Genomic DNA, 14,591 nt, shown 5'->3' with positions numbered 1-14,591 from the left:
GAAACTTTAAAGCTGGCTAACTGGAAAAAGAAACATAAAGGGATTTATGAAGTTTAAAAGTTTTCTTTAAAAAATAAAACTTTTTAATGAAACTTAAACGTTTTCTTTAAAAAATAATTTTTTTTTTTTTTTTTTGAGATGGAGTCTCACTCTGTCACCCAGGCTGGAGTGCAGTGGCGCGATCTCGGCTCACTGCAAGCCCCGCCTCCCGGGTTCACACCATTCTCCTGCCTCAGCCTCCTGAGTAGCTGGGACTACAGGCACCCGCCACTAAGCCCAGCTAGTTTTTTTGTATTTTTAGTAGAGAGGGGGTTTCACCGTGTTAGCCAGGATGGTCTCGATCTCCTGACCTCATGATCCGCCTGCCTCGGGCTCCCAAAGTGCTGGGATTACAGGCGTGAGCCACCGCGCCCGGCCGGTTAAAAAATAAATTTTAAAAAATTTAATGAAACTTAGAAGTTTTCTCTTAAAAAATAAAAAGGATTTAAAAGAGAATAGTTTTAAAAGGAAAATAAGCTAACAAAAAATAAAATGTAAAAATAAACGAACTATCAAAAACTGGTACAGATATGTAGAAAAGTATTCCTGATCAGCTTCTTCCTGTTTAAGCTCTTGCAGGTAAATTCAATATGCACTCAGCCTCAGAGTTCCTTTTCCCCTCTTGAAGTCTGTCCCCTGAGCCCCATGCTTCTAAGGATGGGTCTGGAAGGTTCCTTTTTTTATCCTATTGGCCAGGGTAGCACCTGTAATCTGTTGTCTTCTGCTAGTTTCTGCTGACCCTGGTTGAGGAGTAGTTTTCTCATCTAATTGTTGGTCATAGATTTCTGTCCTGGCCTCACTCACCACTGATGTCAATAATGGTCTGTCCTCCAGGAAACTTTCTGCAGGACAATTGCCTGGCAAACTCTGCTCAAAGCTTTTCCCGCTGGTCTTGCACTGGTACTTATGAGGCTCAGCTGCCCTTGCCTCTGGCTCCGGCTCTGGGCTGTCTGGCACACAGCCCCTGCCATGGCACCCCTGTACCATACCTGTGCTGTGGTGAACCTGGACAGTCATAGTGACTCTTAATTTTCAGCATTCTTGGCCAGGCGCAGTGGCTCATGCCCAGCACTTTGGGAGGCTGAAGTGGGCAGATCACCTGAGACCAGGAGTTCAAGACCAACCTGGCCAACATGGTGGAACCCCGTCTCCACAAAAAATACAAAAAAAATTAGCCAAGCATGATGGTAGGTACCTGTAATTCCAGCTACTTGGGAGGCTGAGGCAGGAGAATCGTTTGAACCCGGGAGGCGGAGGTTGCAGTGAGCCAAGATCGCGCTATTGCACTCCAGCCTGAGTGACAAGACCACGACTCTATCTCAAAAAAATTTCAGCTTTCTTCTTGCATTACTCATGGGTTCTTTCAGGAACTCATCCGTGCCTCAAAGAGGACCAACCGAATGTTTTTTGGAGCCTATCTATCTATTCCTTCCATTCTATCCAAGCAAGGCTGGGAGGGTGCCAATAGAAAGCAGCAAAGCACCAGCCGATGCTCTCTCAATTTCTCTCTCAAACTATCTGAGCCTCAAAAAGTGTTGCTCATACCCAACTCCTCACCTCAGCCCCAGGTGTAGAGCACTGGGTGTCCTCTTACGGACTAAGATGCATCCTCCCCCCAGTCTCAACCTCCTGATTCCCTCTGCCTCACTTTTCTCTTCCCCGCCCCTGATTTCTCGTTTCTCCTTCCCTTCTTGTCTCAGAGGAACTACCCTTAGATCACAGAGCCTACACTCTGGCTTATAACAAAGTACTGACTTCAAAGCTTTTTTTTTTCTTCGTAATAGAGATAAGGTCTCGCTATGTTCCTCAGGCTGGTCTTGAACTCCTGGGCTCCAGCAGTATTCCTGCCACAGCCTCACAAAGTGCTGGAATCACAAGTGTCACCATGCCTAGCCCTTTTTTTTTTTTCCCTAAGAGATGAAGTCTCAGGCCGAGCGCAGTGCCTTATGCCTATAATCCCAGCACTTTGGAGGCCCAGATGGGTAGATCACTTGAGGTCAGGAGTTCGAGGCCAGCCTGGCCAACATAGTGAAACCCCATCTCTACTAAAAACACAAAAATTAGCCGAATGGGGTGGCACGTACCTATAATCCCAGCTATTCGGGAGGCTGAGGTGAGAAAATCACTTGAAGCCGGGAGGCAGAAGTTGCGGTGAACCAAGATGGTGCCACTGCACTCCAGTCTGGGCAACAGAGTCAGATTCTGTCTCAAAAAAATATATAAAAAATATGTCCACTGTATTGCTATTTATTAAATGTAAGAGATTTAATATGCATTGCTCCCATAATCATTCCAACAGCCTCATGAGGTAGATACTGTCATTAACCCCATTTTACAGATGCGGAAATTGTGTCTCAAAGGGGTTAAGGATCTGTCAGGATTACAGAGTATCACTTAATATGAGCTTACAAAAAAACAACAACAAGGCCGGGTGCCGTGGCTCACACCTGTAATCCCAGCACTTTGGGAGGCTGAGGCAGGCGAATTGCGAGGTCAGGAGATCAAGACCATCCTGGCTAACACGGTGAAACCCCATCTCTACTAAAAAATACAAAAAATTAGCCAGGCGTGGTGGCGGGCACCTGTAGTCCCAGCTACTTGGAAGGCTGAGGCAGGAGAATGGCGTGAATCCCAGAGGCGTGATTCACCGTGCCGCTGCACTCCAGCCTGGGTGACAGAGCAAGACTCCATCTCAAAAAAACAACAGCAACAGAAGGTCACAAAGGGTCAGGGGCAGTAGCTCACACCTGTAATCCCAGCACTTTGGAAGGCCGAGGCAGGCAGATCACGAGGTCAGGAGTTCATAACCAGCCTGGCCAACATGGTGGAACCCCATTTCTATGAAAAATACAAAAATTAGCTGGGTGTGGTGGCACACGCCTGTAATCCCAGCTACTTGGGAGGCAGAGGCAGGAGAATCACTTGAACCCGGGAGGCGGAGGTTGCGGTAAACCTAGATCGTGCCACTGCACTCCAGCCTGGGCAGCAGAGTGAGACTGTAAAAAAAAAAAAAAAAAAAAAAATCACAAAGGCCAGAAAGGGAAGGAGCTAGGCTTCAAATCCAGGAAAATTGTTTGCATCAGAATCTGTCAGTCTCAGCCGGGCATCGTGGCTAATGCCTGTAATCCCAGCGCTTTGGGAGGCAGAGGTGGGTGGATCATAGAGGTCAGGAGTTCAAGACAAGCCTGGCTAACATGCTGAAATCCCATCTCTACTAAAGATACAAAAATTAGGTGGGGCGCATGGCTCATACCTGTAATCCCAGCACTTTGGGAGGCCAAGGTGGGCAGATAATGAGGTTAGGAGATCGAGACCATCCTGACCAACATGGTAAAACCCCATCTCTACTACAAATACAAAAAAATTAGCTGGGCATGGTGGCGCACGCCTGTAGTCCCAGCTACTCGGGAGGCTGAGGCAGGAGAATGGCTTGAACCCGGGAGGCGAGGGTTGCAGTGAGCCAGGATTGCACCACTGCACTCCAGCCTGGTGACAGAGTGAGACTCTGTCTCAAAAAAAAAAATAAATAAAATAAAATAAATTAGCGGGGCGTGGTGATGGGTGCCTGTAGTCCCAGCTTCTTGGGAGGCAGAAGCAGAAGAATCGCTTGAACCAGGAGGTGGAGGTTGCATTGAGCCAGGATCATGCCACTGCACTCCAGCCTGGGTGACAGCGCAAGACTCTGTCTCAAAAAAAAAAAAAAATCTGTCAGTCAAAATCTTGTTCAGAAGCACTGTATAGAACTGTATAGTAGCTGCCACAGTTATACTTGACTTAGTTTTGAATTTTCAGCAGAAAAGGAAAAACTGCAGGCAGCGGCATTCCTCCTTTCCGGGCAGCTCTGATACTTTGCTGTTTGTTTCCCCTTTACCTGGTGATCTCCAGCCTTTAAGGTGATAAAATGTAGCTCTTGACTAAAGATTGGGGCACCCCTGACACAAATTCAGTATATAGACAGGAAAGATCTTTCTTTTTTTCAAGACACAATTTCACTCTGTTGCCCAGGCTGGATGGAGTGCAGTGGCATGATCTTGGCTCACTACAACCTCCACCTCTTGAGTTCAAGCAATTCTCATGCCTCAGCCTCCCAAGTAGCTGGGATTACAGACGCGTGCCGCCATGCCAGGCTAATTTTTTTTGTGTTTTGTTTTGTTTTGTTTTTTTGAGATGGAGTTTCACTCTTTTTGCCCAGGCTGGAGTGCAATGGCGTGATCTCGGCTCACTGCAGCCTCCACCTCCCGGGTTCAAGCAATTCTCCTGCCTCAGCCTCCCAAGTAGCTGGAATTACAAGCATGTGCCACCACCCAGCTAATTTTGTATTTTTAGTAGAGATGGGGTTTCTCCATGTTGGTCAGGCTGGTCTTGAACTCCCGACCTCATGTGATCCACTTACCTCAGCCTCCCAAAGTGCTGGGATTACAGGCATGAGCCACTGTGCCCGGCCAATTTTTTGTATTTTTAGTAGACACAGGGTTTCACCATTTTGGCCAGGTTAGTCTTGAACCCCTGGGCTCAAGTGATCCACCCACCTCAGCCTCCCAAAATGCTGGGATTACAGGCATGAGCCACTGCGCCCAGCCAGGTAAGATCATTCTTTACACAACAAAAACAAAAACATACAAACAAACAAACTTGAGAAAATAAGCTTATTCTAAAATGTAGTAAAGGCCAGGCGCAGTGGATCACGCCTGTAATCCCAGCACTTTGGGAGGGCAAGGCAGGCGAATCACCTGAGGTTGGGAGTTTGAGACCAGCCTGGCCAACGTGGTGAAACCCTGTCTGTACTAAAAATACAAAAATTAGCCAGGCATGGTGGCGCGTGCCTGTAATCCCAGCTACTCGGGAGACTGAGGTAGGAGAATGACTGGAACCCAGGAGGCGGAGGTTGCAGTGAACCAAGATTGCACCATTGCCCTCCAGCCTGAACAAGAGTGAGACTCTGTCTAAAGAAAAAAATAGTAAAAATACACTTTATAGTAAAAATATAATATGAGAGGGAGCGTCACTCCCCACTCATCAAGTGTGAGGTGTGCCACACAGTGACTTCCTTCCAAAGAGAATGGAAAGTGGAAAATGTAACTTTGTAGTAGAGAAACGACAAACACAACTTCAGGTGGTCAAAGTCAACATCAACAGTGATAAGTCATGTGGATAGTAGGTACCATGTGATACAAATGGCACTTCACCAATGTGATTGTCCTCCCCAAACCTGTAACTCCAGTCTAATTATGAGAAAAACATCAGGCCTACAATACACCTTAGCATACTCCTCAAACAGGTCAAAGACATCAAAATCAGTCTGAATGCTATCTCCCTCCTAAGCCAAGATCCTCCTCGTCCTTCAAGGTCCAGCTAAAAGCCAACTACTCAAAATAGCTTTCCGTCTTCATGCTTCCTCAGGATCTGGATTTTCTATCAAAAGTTTTTATTTTCTTTTCCATTGCAGTTGTTTTCATGTTTAGCTTACCAATTAAACTCTCAGTTCCTTTTCCATACTTCACTAGCCTTTCTTTGCCCGAAATTAAGTACAGGGTTTTGCATATGAAAAATTCTTAGATGTATGTCAGATTTTAATGTTTTCAAGTTAAAAAATAGCTGGTGTGGGTTTCACTTACATTTTATGCTACTAGTTTGCTCATTTTAATTAAAGAGTGAATTAATTAATAGAAGGAAAGATCCCAAAAATGCAACGACACAATGTCTTCTCATCAGTCAATCAATGAAAGCATAAAATCAAGATAGAAACGAATATGTGCACTCTCAAATTAGGCATCGTTCTGAAACACTTGTAAATCAGTTGATAGGAACTGAGGCAATTTTTTCTCTCTGTGCCATAGATCAGTGACCCCAAGGAAAGTTGCCTAATCCAGGGGATATATAAGATCATTCATTGGGATTTGGAAAGAAAATATTAGGTTTTCTCTCTCTATGTTTTGCCTCAATGATTTGTTTATATTCTTTACATGTACCATAATGTATAATTATAGTAGCTTTACAGCGTATTTTAAAAGTTGTTAAGGTAAGTCTCCCCTTCACTTTTTTTTTTTTTTTTTTTGAGACAGGGTGTCACTCTGTCACCCAGACTGGCAGGAGGCTTACTGCCTCCTCAACCTCCTAGGCTCAAGCAATCCTCCCACCACAGCCTCCCACGTAGCTGGGACTACAGGTGCATACCACCACACCAAGCTAATTTTTGTATTTTTGTAGAGAGAGTTTCTCACTATGTTGCCCAGGCTGATCTCAAACTCCTGTGCTCAGGTGATCCTCCTGCCTCAGCCTCCCAAAGTGCTGGGATTACAACCTCAAGCCCACCACACCCGGCCTTCACTATTCTTTTTCAAAAATGTCTTTTAACAATTTTCATACGTCATACTTTTTTTTTTTTTTTTTTTTTTTTTTTTGTTGAGATGAGCGTCTTCCTATGTTGCCCAGGATGGACTCAAACTCCTGGCCTGAAACAATTCTCCCGCCTCAGCCTCCTGAATAGCTGGGACCATAGGTGTGTACCAACCTGCCCAGCTTCATATGGTCACATTTTAAAATTAAATTTAAAGTCACTTGTTTGGTGTAGAGGGTAGTGAGGGGAATATTGTCTCTGCTCAGAAACATGTTTTAATGAGCTAGTTGAGATGGAAAGATGAAGCTCACCAGGGTTCACTGAGGCAAGCCAGTTTTTAGACATTATAAGATGACCACATGGAAAGTGACATTAGCAAGATGGCCCCTAGTGTTTGTTCCTCCTACAAAGATAGCCAAAACAACAAATAAATGATGCCTTTTTTCCCCGCCCCCCGCCAAGACAGAGTCTTGCTCTGTCGCCAGGCTGGATCCAGTGCAGTGGCATGATCTTGGCTCACTGCAACCTCCGCCTCCCGGGTTCATGATGGGGTTTCGGCCAGGCTGGTCTCAAACTCCTGACCTCAGGTGATCCGCCTGCCTCAGCCTCAAAGTGCTGGGATTACAGGAGTGAGCCACTGCGCCTGGCCAACAACGACATTTTAATGAAAATAACTGAGAGTGCTGGAGTGCACCAGAGGAGTAACAGAATCTCGGGATGACCACAGAGAATGGAAGGAAATGACAGGCCTCCATTATTGTGTCCCCCAGTTGGGATCAGCTGAGAACTAGCTTCTCCCTTCAGCAAAGAGGTAAACAAGAGGATCCCAGCAACTCCCATCAACTTTGGACACCTACAAACCTCACTACTCTCCCCTGCAGTCCTCGTAGGCACTAAGCCCAGCTGAGGAAGCTGCCTGGAGTCCACACAGCTGTGCTGACCGGAGAGAAGGAGCCAGCACTGGCCACTCCCCCGCCCTGATCCACATGCTGCTGAATTGGAACTATGGCTGGAGTGTGACTGGCTCTGTGGGCAAGTAGTTACAGATCCCCATTCATCCCTGAAGCTACATTGCCTTTGAACCACCCAGCCTGGTGTCCCAACATCCCCAAGCTGAAATGGGAGCAGCAGTTACACCCTTCTTCATGGGGCCAGGCGGAGGTGAAGCCACTCCACTGACCCCTCCTCAGGCAGGAGCTAAAGCAGTTTCCTGTTTCTGGGGGGGCACGGTGGCTCACGCCTGCAATCCCAGCACTTTGGGAGGCCGAGGCAGGCGGATCGCCTTACCTCAGAAGTTTGAGACCACCCTGGGCAACATGGTGAAATCCCATCTCTACTAAAATACAAAAAATTAGCCGGGCATGGTGGCACACATCTGTAATCCCAGCAACTCGAGAGGCTGAGGCATGAGAATTGCTTGAACCCAGGAGGCAGAGGTTGCAGGGAGCCGAGATTGTGCCTCTGCACTCCAGCTTGGGCTACAGAGTGAGACTCGGTCTCAAAATAAAATAAAATAAAAGTAAAGCAGTATCGGCTGGGCATGGTGGCTCACACCTGTAATCTCAGCACTTTGGGAGGCCGAGGCAGGCGGATCACGAGGTCAGGAGATCAAGACCATCCTGGCTAACACAGTGAAACCCCGTCTCTACTAAAAAAATACAAAAAATTAGTGGGGCGTGGTGGCGGACGCCTGTAGTCCCAGCTACTTGTGAGGCTGAGGCAGCAGAATGGCGTGAACCCGGGAGGCGGAGCTTGCAGTGAGTGGAGATGCGCCACTGCACTCCAGCCTGGGCGACAGAGTGAGACTCCATCTCAAAAAAATAAATAAATAAATAAATTTAAAAATAAATAAATAAATAAAGCAGTATCCTGTTTCATGGCAAAACAGCATCTTGACTGCTCAGAGCAGTCATGTCTCCCCACTGCCTAAGTCCATGCAGCACCCGGCATCCCAGGTAATGAATGGTGTGTTGGCCACCCAGAACGATCATGTACCCCAATACCTAAGCTGAAGCAATTGTCTGCATTCCAGGGAAATAGTACTAGGCTGCCCAGAACAGTCATGCTCCCAGGCCTGAGCTGAACTGGCACATTGCCCCCACTAGGGAATCAGTGTCCTGGTCAATCTCAGCAGCTGTGCATCTCTGGGCTGAGATGAGGTAGGACCCTACATCCCAGGGAAACAGAACAGTGGCTGAGCTGAGACACCCTACCCTACAAGCCAAACAACTCCAGCGCTCTGCTTCCCTGGGGCTGGAATATCCCCCTAAAGCCTGAGCTGCTGAGATACCCTCTCCCTGGAGAATAAAATCATTGCTATGCTGTTCGCTGCCCCAGCCCAGGTCCCAGAGGACAGTGGTGCTCCATTATTATTGGGTACTTGCTACCACTGCAGCTGGTCTCACAGAGGCTGGGATACTGCCAAGCCCCACCATCCCAGGGTCTAGAGTCACTACTACACAGTGCCTCATCCCCTGGGACCTCAGTTCCCACTGAGCTCTATTGGCTCAGGTTCCTGAATTGCAGCTATACCCTGATCCCCAGACCCAAACCTCTAGAGCACCCCCTCATTGCCAGAGTCAGGTTAGGGCTCTGCCCTGTCCCCCATCCCCACTAGAGTTAGAATCACAGTTATAAAATGCAGTCCTTTGGGCCCAAGCTCCTAAGGGGTGCCTCAGGGTCGTAGATCCTAGCTCTAGGTAACCTACATCCAAACTTCCTACAGAGAGCAAAGCTGCATCCCAAGACCCAGATGCCATAATAGGCTTGAGAGACCCTGAGACTAAGACCCTCACCCCACAGCCACTCCAAGCACCTGAACATGGAACTCACAGGATATTAACAACCTACACTGTTACCGCCACTGCCACAAACAGCCTAGGCCACTGAGGTGTCCGTGTTTTTTTATTGGTGGCATTGAATGCAGCTGTAGAAGCTGCACAGACTATACCACTGCATGTATCGGGAAACAGAGTCATTACATCTTCCCAACTGGCACACTAAACTCAACTAGAGGTGAAAGAATTTCACTACAAAATCCACTCCAGATATTTTGGAAGAGGCAGCCAGGCGTGGTGGCTCACACCTATAATCCCAGCACTTTGGGAGGCCGAGGCAAGCAGATTGCTTGAGGCAGGGAGTTCAAGACCAGCCTAGCCAACATGGCGAAACCCTGTCTCTACTAAAAAATACCAAAAAATAATTAGCCTGCCGCAGTGGCGAGCACCTGTAATCCCAGCTACTCGGGAGGCTGAGGCAGGAGAATGGCTTGAACCCGGGAGGCAGAGGTTGCAGTGACCCGAGATCATGCCATTGCACTCCAGCCTGGGTGACAGAGCAAAACTCCATCACAAAAAAAAAAAGAAATGAAAAAAAATGACAATTAGATTGACAGCAGACTTTTCAAACATACCAATAGAAATCAAAAGATGATGGAACAGCTTCAAAATTCTGAGAGAAAATGCCAACCTATACTTCAGTTTCTAGCTAGTTAACAATTCATGGAAAGGACAAATAATAGTTTAGGCAAAGACAGAAAGAATTTATCATTTATAGGTGATCCTATTAAAAGAACTACTTAAGGGACCAGGTGCAGTGGCTTATGCTTGTAATCCCAGCTCTTAGGGAAGCTGAGCTTGGAGGATCACTTGAGGCCAGGAGTTTGAGGCTGCAGTGAGCTGTGATTGTGCCATCACACTCTAGCCTGGGCAATAGGGTGAGACTCTCTAAAAAAATAAATAAATACAAATAAATAAATGAAAGAACTACTTAAGGAAGCACTTTAAGAAGAAGGAAATTGGCCAGGCGCAGTGGCTCACACCTGTAATCCCAGCACTTTGGGAGGCCAAGGTGGGTGGATCACGAGGTCAGGAGATTGAGACCATCCTGGCTAACACAGTGAAACCCCATCTCTACTAAAAATACAAAAGAAATTAGCCAGGCATGGTGGTGGGCACCTGTAGTCCTAGCTACTTGGTAGGCTGAGGCAGGAGAATGACATGAACCCGGGAAGCAGAGCTTGCAGTGAGCAGAGATCGCTCCACTGCACTCCATTCTGCACAACAGAATGAGATTCCATCTCAAAAAAAAAAAGAAGGAAATTAATCACTTCTTGGCCTTTTGGCTAAGATCAAGTGTAGTATCTGTTCTGATCAGTTTAATATCTGGAAGGAAAAGAAAGAAATAATTAAATCTGGAAGGAAGGAATAAGAATCAAGAAAGAGTCCAGGAGCGGTGGCTCACGCCTGTAATCCCAGCACTTTGGGAGGCCGAGGCAGGTGGATCACTTGAGGTCAGGAGTTCTAGACCAGCCTGGCCAACATGGTAAAACCCCATCTCTACTAAAAATACAAAAATTAGCCAGGCATGGTGGCAGGTGCCTGTAATCCCAGCTATTCAGGGGGGCTGAGGCAGGAGAATCGCTTGAACCCAGGAGGCAGAGGTTGCAGTGAGCAGAGATCGCACCATTGCATTCCAGCCTGGGGGACAAGAGTGAGACTTCATCTCAGAAAAAAAAAAAAAAATCAAGAAAGAGTAGTGAGCAAAGGAATTGGTCAATATGTGGGTAAATCGAAACAAGCATCAACAAAATAACAAAACAAAAGGTGTGATAGTGTGAAAACAAAGTAGAACTAAAATATGGTCAATGGTAAGAGGAGTGATTGGCGTGAAGAGCATTCTCAAGCTCTTGTACAGTAGTCTCCCTTTATCCATGGGGGATATGTTCCAAGCCCCCCGGTGGATGCCTGAAACCACAGATAGTAGTAAACCCTATGTACACAGTATGCCAGTTGATCTGATAACTGAGATGGCTACTAAGTGACTAACAGGCACTGCATGAAGGAGGGGGAAGTAGGTGTGGGAAGTTGCAGTGTTCTAGGCGTGCAGTGAGGGAAAAGGCTGGATCCCATTCCACGTTCAATTAGAAGGTGTTCACTTATTTTTGTACATTCACTGTACTAAGTGAATACTCTGAACCAGGCCTCACGGGTTCAGTGCTCTGGAGAATAAACCTCTGGGCTCCTGTGAAGATGAGAAGAGAGAAGTACACACCTACTGATCCCCAGTTCTCCTCTCCCACCCTGACTGCCTAAGGTGGGAGAGAAGACCTGGGGATCAGTAGGTGTGTACCCAGACTCTGAACTCATCTCCTTGTTTTCAGCCATGGGCCTCTCTCCAGCTTCCCATGATACCCAAGAGCCTCCTCAAGGTTCTTTTTACATCTTCTCATAAATACCTCCTCCTGGTCCTTAGGCTGTAATGTTCTCTGCTCTGCTAAATGAGGTATCTCTTATCTATTTGCTTTCCCTCTCCCAAAATTGTAATAAAATATTTTGTCGGCTGGGCGTGGTGACTCATGCCTGTAGTACCAGCACTTTGGGAGGCCGAGGTGGGCGGCTCACAAGGTCAGGAGATCGAGATCATCCTGGCTAACACAGTGAAAACCCATCTCTACTAAAAATACAAAAAATTAGCCAGGTGTGGTGGTGCGCACCTGTAAGTCCTAGCTACTCGGGAGACTGAGGCAGGAGAATGGTGTGAACCCAGGAGGCGGAGCTTGCAGAGAGCCGAGATCTCACCACTGCACTCCAGCCTGGGCAACAGAGCAAGACTCCATCTCAGAAAACTCCAGCTCTAATACTTGACACCTAGGTGAACTTGGGCAGGTTATTTAATCTTTTTTAAACATGTATTTTAATTTAATTTTTACATTTTTTATTTTTTGTAGATGACATGGTCTCACTCTCTTGCCCAGGCTGGTCTTGAACTCCTGGCCTCACACAATCCTCCCACCTTCACTTCACAAAAAGTGCTGGGATTACGAGCATGTGCCACTGCACCTGGCCTGTTTAACCTTTCTAAGCCTTAATTTACTTATCTGTAAAATGGGAGCAAAAAAATGAAAACAAAAAAAGAAAAAAATGGGAGCAATGGTACATGCTATTTTATAGGATGATTATGAAAATTAAATGAGATGCTACATATAAAGTGTCTGGTATTGAACCTGGTGTATTACAAAATTTCAGTGTATGTCAGTTCTCTTTTGTCCTTTCTGCACCTCTGTCATTCTAGTGCTGTCAATAAAAGAGAAGTAGGAGATATACTTTATTATAATTATTATTTTTTGAGATGGAGCACTCTGTTGCCCAGGCTGGAGTGCAATGGTGCGATCTCGGCTCACTATAACTTCTGCCTCCCGGGTTCAAGTGATTCTTCTGCCTTAGCCTCCTGAATAGCCGGGATTACAAGTGCACGCCATCACGCTCAGCTAATTTTTGTATTTTTGTAAACATGGAGTTTCACCATGTTGGCCAGGCTGGTCTCTAACCCCGACCTCGTTCCACTCACCTTAGCCTCCCAAAGTACTGAGATTACAGGCGTGAGCCACTGCGCCCGGCCAGAGATGTACTTTAATAAACAATATTAAGCTTTTTAAAAACTACTCGATGAAAATAATGTAATACCACACCCAAAATAGTATAAAACACACTGGAATTTGAATCAGGAGATGTCCATTCTGTCACTTAGTCACAAAATTGTGACTTTGAGTATTTAACCTAAGCTCTCTGAGCCTTGGTTGCCTTTTTGTGTGTGTGTGTGTGATACGGAGTCTCACTCTGTCAGCCAGGCTGGAGTGCAGTGGTGCGATCTCGGCTCACTGCAGCCTCCACCTGCCAGGTTCAAGCAATTCTCCTGCCTCAGCCTCCCGAGTAGCTGGGATTACAGGTTCCCACCACCACATCCCGCTAATTTTTGTATTTAGCAGAGACAGGGTTTCACCATGTTGGCCAGGCTGGTCTCAAACTCCTGACATCGGGTGATCCGCCGGCCTCAGCCTCCCAGAGTGCTGGGATTACAGGCGTGAGCCACCGCTGTCTGCCCAACCCTCGGTTGCCTTTAATGAAACAGGAGTAACTCAGGAAAATGTATTAAGTGAATGAATGAATGAATGAAAAGTGGGGAAAGAAAAAAAAAAAGGATTCTTACTTGGACAAAGCACCACAAAGAACAAGGTCTTTTGTCTAAAGTAGAAATACCTAAAACAATGCAAATAGTATGAGAAATCAGCTTTTTAGCCAAGGGAGCACTTGTTGGCAAGACTTGCTGATAAAGTCTCCCTAAGGTTCAAGTCCATCCAGGCCAAGTCCCTAGAGCAGGCCCCCAGGGCTCAGCCAGGAGCAGCAAGTAGCCTAAGGCAAGCTGTTCCCATTGGGCCCTCCCCTTCTGCCGAATCCCACTCAGACACAGCTGTTACCAGCCAGGACTGCTCTCCACCCCTCAGGAAGCACAGATCTGCATTTCCGGAGCCATAAGGCCCAAGTCCAGTGGGCGCTTAGAGGGGAAGCAGAAGAAATAACTCACCCATTACTTGTGGGATTGGCCTAAGAGAACATTATAGTTCCTTTCAACCTGTGAAGTCTGTGATTTCTTTGGTCTCTAACTCCAACTCTGTACCAACCTTTTAGGAAAAAAAGGACATTCTGTGCAGGAAAACTGTTTTCTTTATTTACAGCATCTAGCAGAGTCCTCCGCAGACTGTTGGCATCTGTTATAATATTTTCAGCTTGGAAGAGATACTGCTGCTTAATCAACTTTAAAGGAAAAGATGTACTTCTTGATAATTTGAGCCTGGAACGAGATATTCAGTTCTTACAATAAAAGAGGTAATTACTGGAACCTGCTTAGGCTACAGTTCACTTCTCTGCCTCCTGCTCAGCCTGCCCCTCTTCTTTGTTCATCATTTGCTTTGATTATTATTCTTTTTTTTTTTTAATTTGAGGTGAGGTTTCACTGTGTTGCCCAGGCTGGTCTTGAACTCCTGAGCCCAAGTGATCCTCTCACCTCAGCCTCCCAAAGTGCTAAGATTTCTAGTGTGAGCCATCACGCCCAGCTGTAATATTCTTTGCTTTGTTATTTCATATGGAGTAGTATTTTAGTATTCTGATGTCATAATAACAATGCATGACTTTTTGTTGAGTCAAGTCAAGAAATATTGCTGGCTTTTATAAATATCAACAACCATCCTAGCAGGTGAGTCTTCCCAATCATTGCTCATGAATGACTTTCAGGTAATGCATCTTTAGTCTCTAGGACGTAACCCTTAAGGGCACCAGTTTAGCTCAGCACTCCTAACCTCATTTTGGAATAAAATAGGCCGATGATATTGGCAGTCAAACATGGCCTACCTAGGCATATTCACTTAAAAGGGAGAGAA

At 46.3% G+C, this 14,591-nt stretch overlaps 1 protein-coding gene and 1 pseudogene across 1 annotated transcript in view; both read left to right on the top strand.

Annotated features, from left to right (window-relative positions):
- The first annotated feature begins 10,479 nt into the window (after positions 1–10,479).
- LOC126954128 (uncharacterized) lies at positions 10,480–10,583 on the top strand (annotated as a pseudogene).
- A 3,805-nt stretch (positions 10,584–14,388) lies between these two features.
- The window catches only part of NUP153 (nucleoporin 153), a 108,671-nt gene continuing 108,468 nt past the window's right edge, over positions 14,389–14,591 (top strand). The window contains exon 1 of the mRNA XM_050788050.1: positions 14,389–14,407. The gene's annotated coding sequence lies outside the window, so the exon portion shown is untranslated. The remainder of the gene's footprint in view (positions 14,408–14,591) is intronic.

Source organism: Macaca thibetana, chromosome 4, assembly GCF_024542745.1.
Source record: "Macaca thibetana thibetana isolate TM-01 chromosome 4, ASM2454274v1, whole genome shotgun sequence".
In the NCBI taxonomy this organism is placed as follows: Eukaryota; Metazoa; Chordata; class Mammalia; order Primates; family Cercopithecidae; genus Macaca; species Macaca thibetana.
The sequence above is the reverse complement of the archived record's forward strand: the minus strand, read 5'-3'. Positions and strand labels throughout refer to the sequence as shown.